The sequence below is a fragment of the Megascapheus bottae genome, chromosome 3 (genome assembly GCF_031878675.1).
Source record: "Megascapheus bottae isolate mThoBot1 chromosome 3, mThoBot2.hap1, whole genome shotgun sequence".
NCBI lineage: Eukaryota > Metazoa > Chordata > Mammalia > Rodentia > Geomyidae > Megascapheus > Megascapheus bottae.
Genome location: NC_143511.1, coordinates 61,866,490 through 61,870,792, shown reverse-complemented (window position 1 = coordinate 61,870,792; position 4,303 = coordinate 61,866,490).

Below are 4,303 nucleotides of genomic sequence, written 5' to 3'. Positions count from 1 at the left end.
ACATGACGTTGATCTAACTGTTGGAGGAACTGCAGAAGAGCAATTGATTTGCATGCCTGAGTAGAAAGCACTTTCCTAGAGACTTCTGTAATGGTGAATCAGACACCAAATGGTTCCTTGTGCCCTTCCATCAATCTGGAATAGAACTTCAGATATGTGGCTACAAGAAGTGGATGGCTTTAGTAAGGCAAAGGAGTGCACCGGCAAAGAGTAGAGAGAGGCCAAGGGAAACCAGAAATATTGAACTTCAGATCTATTTTTTTTAGCCAATGGGCCCCCATATAAAGCACTAAGCAGAACAATAGAGAAGGAAAAGAATACCCTAGCAGGGCTGAAAGCAAAAGAGAAGAGAAAAGCCTCCTTTGGAGATCCCACAGACACACAAACTAACCCAAATCCACATCTTGCAGAGCAAGCAAACATCACCAAAGAGATACACTGTGAGGGGAGCAGGAAGTAACTTCCACCCTTGGGCTTTCTTCATCTCAGCAAGCCCACCTAAGGTTCAATCTCCAGTAAGTGACTCCCAGGGGAACCAATCAGGAACAGCCCCAGCTTCCTCCAACAGCCTCACTCCACCTTTCTCAAATTCTACCCAGGTTCCTCCCTCTCTCACAGGTCCACCCTCTTAGTTTCTTTAATAAAACTTGCCTGTCATAAAGATTGTCTGCTGGAATCCTAAGCACTTTCCTCATACTCTGAACTGAGTGATCCCTCATGGAGCTGTGGAGATAAGTCTCACTTAGGGGAGATTTTAAAGACAAACTTCCCAGCCGGGAAAAGCAGATGACCTTGCTATTTCATATCTACAACCAAAAACAAACAACAACAACAACAAAAACACCCTCCCCAACATCACTAGCTAAGTAAAACATCACTTGAAAAATCAGCAATTTAGAGGATGGCTTGGGTTCAGATCCACAGCCCCAAACTACTAGAGTGGAGGGTGGTGGGGAAGAACTCTAGTCACTGTTAATAGGAATGGTAATTAGTACAACCACTCTGGAAATCAGTATGGAGGTTCCTCTAAAGTAAAAATAGACTTAGCCATAGCACTTCTGGTCAAATATCCAAAGAAATTTAGATCAGCTTACAATAGAAATACCTGAATAGTCTTCATCATCACACCATCCAGAAATAACCAGTATTTTCTATCATTCAATATTCTTCAACTTTGGTTCTAATTCTTGGCGGGGGAAGTATGGATCCCTCTCAAGATCCACAGACTACAGTGTCCCTATACATGTACCCACAACACACACCACACTGGGTGCCAGGCAAAAATTCAGACTCAAGGTTGCTAGTTCTCTGGACTTTTCAAAGACTCAGGAATTCATTTCTTGGGTGACATCTCCTGAATTTCAAAGGTTGTCAATGAATTCAACGTATTAAAAATAAACGCAAAACAAAGGCACTGTGGGGACAAATAAACTCATTGGAAATCCCCTTCAGTTCTGGGGAAGCAAGGTTATAAATCTCTGGGATTTGAGTCACATTGAGTGGCAAAACAAAAACTAAACCTCTCTTTTAATTCCTCCCTCATGCCTGGTTCATACTGCATAAAACTGAAACCTAACCCAGAAGCCCCCTCATGTCCACACTCCTCCCACATTTGCAGGGCTTTGTGACAGTTCCCTTGGACACAAGCCATGCCTCTCTCTGTTCCTATCAGTCCCCACCTCCCATTCCCTACTGGAGATTTACCTCTGGGTCTCACTACCCAAGGCCCCCACAGAGCTTTCAGAGAGTGGGTGCTCAGGCGACAGGCAAGACAGAGCCAGAACCATCAGCATTCTATCAGAGTGCTAGTGAATTCTTCCCTCCTCCAAGCAGAAGGATGGATAATTACAGGCTGGCTCCAGCAATCTGCTATGCATTCACCCCTCAGGGTGTGTGAATTGCTGTGAAATTCTTATCAAGGGAAAAGCAGAAAGTGACTCTAAATGGGAGATTTGAAGGAAGGAGGAGGGAAGGAAGAAATGCTTTTTACAAAGCTCTGGAGTCTTGCTAGTGTTGACCTTTGAGCCATGGAGGATGGCGAGACAATCTCCCTTGTGCCCTCTGGAGGCTCAGGTAACCTTGGGCAGGTGTTGTCTCCTTTCTGGACAGTAAGAGGGCAGAACCATATTACCTCCTAAGACCTCATTTTTTAAAATAACAAGATTCTGAATGGCAGTAAAGAGCTTATGGTTATTCTGCTTAACCCAGTTTGGGAGGTGTAAGAACTGTGATCTATTTTATCTGTGTCTGTGTAGCTTGGTATCTGTGTCTCTCTCTGTCTCTGTATCTCTGTCTGTCTCTCTGTCTCTGTCTGTCTTTCTCTGGGTGTCAGATGAGGCCTCTGGCAGGAGGTGTAAGAAACCAGGAACTGCTGTCCAGAGCCCTGCTAATTGTGAAAGTGATGATTTTATTGATAGGATTCTGCAAAACACTTCTAGGCCAATGGAGATCCCTCAGTTGGGGAAATTCCAGGACTAGTCTGGGACTCCTCCTAGGACAAAGAGAAGCAGGGCTGAGATAGCTGATATCTACAAGGTCTTCAACAGGCCACTAAAATTCCTTGAGCCTCAGTTTTTCTATAAGCAAGATTTGAACAAAAGCACTTCCACAGGGTAGTTGAGATTTTTCACATTAGAAAATCCATCATGGATCCTGGCAAGTAGTAGGTCCCTCCAATGTCACGTGCCTCTGCCCCACGAGCCTCGTCTTGTTGTGAACAGCACAGCCTTTGCACAAAAGCCCAGGCAGTTCTGCACTTACTGGGAACCTGGTTTTCTCTTTGATAAAAGGACTCCAGCCCCACTTTAAGGAAAAATCATCTTTCCTGGAGCAGTGACCAGAGGATGGAAATCCCAAAGGGAGAATTGAATGCAGCAGGGAGAATGGTTGGCTCAGGCAGTAGAGAGCGATAGAAGGCCTGGAATGATGTCTGAGAACTTTGCTGCAGGGAACTCTGACCAAAGTATTCTTATTTGTCTAGAACTAGCTGGAAAAAACCTGGACTCTAGTGTTCAAGAGTCGGTGGATAGAAACCTAGATCCTGAGAACAGCCCAGCTGCCACATCCCAGTGACAATGATTTGCCAAACCCAGTTCACACATGAGTAAACTGAGGCCCACATTTAGGAGGTGAGAACTGAGAGGCAGAGCTCCAGTTCCTGAATCATTCTTGGACCTGTGGGCCCCCAGGAAAGGAAATTAGCAAACAGGAAAGTATGACAGCTTCAGGCACAGAGCCCCAAGAGTTGAGGAAGAGAATTTTTGCAAACGTGGGGAAAACACTGCCTTTCCATTCCACACTCCACGCCCAGCTCCCCTGGGCCATGCACTGCCAGCTTTCCAGACATGCAAGGTTAGCATTGCCAGCTTCAAGCTTAGAAAGTAATTGCTAGCCAGGAGCTGGTGGCTTATGCTTGTAATTGTAACTACTCAGGAGACTGAGATCTGAGGATCATGGCTGAGTAGGAAGCCAGCCTGAGTAGAAAAGTCCATGAGATTCTTATCTCCAATTAATCATAGAAAAAGCTAGAAGTGGTAGTGAGGCTTCGGTGGTAGAGCACTAACTCTGGGCCTGGGCACTTTTTCTGAGCTCCTTTTGCTCAGAATTCAAGCTCCAGGGCCAGCAACAGGGGGGGGGGGGGAAGGGGGGCGGTAGGTGGGACCTAGAGAGAAAGAGGGGGAAGGGGGAAGAGAGAGAGGGCAGAGAGACAGGGTGATGTGCAGAGAAAGATGCATTACATGGCACTGGCATATCACAGGAAGACATACTACAGCCCATTTTGGAGCACAAAAAAACAGCGGGCCCTGCCAAACTTGGGCATAGTACAAATGCACCTGTTTCAATCAACCTGTCTATCAGAATCTTGGCCAAATGAAGAATGGCTCATTTGCTTTTCCTGCTACTCCCTTAAAGGCCACACCCATTCTCTACCTGCTCAGTAGGAATCCTGAACTTTCTTGGCACTCACTCCACCTCACTCCTTTCTCAACTCCTTGCACTTTGGCAGAGTATACTATAACTTTGAATAAACTTCCCCTATCCCTATCACTTTCATTACACTTTGAATCTTGCCTAAATTTTTCTCTGGTCAGATGCAAAAAAACAAGATTAATAGCTGTGCTGACTTTATAAAAACATGCTCTTTTGCTTTAGTTATTTTCTGGATAGTGTCTTGCATATTTTCCTTGGCTCCGACCAGACTGCAGTCCTCCTACTTATACCTCCCATATAGCTAGGATTACAGACAGACATGGCCACCATACCTGGCTGATCCCAACATATCTTAACCTCGGTGAACAGTCAA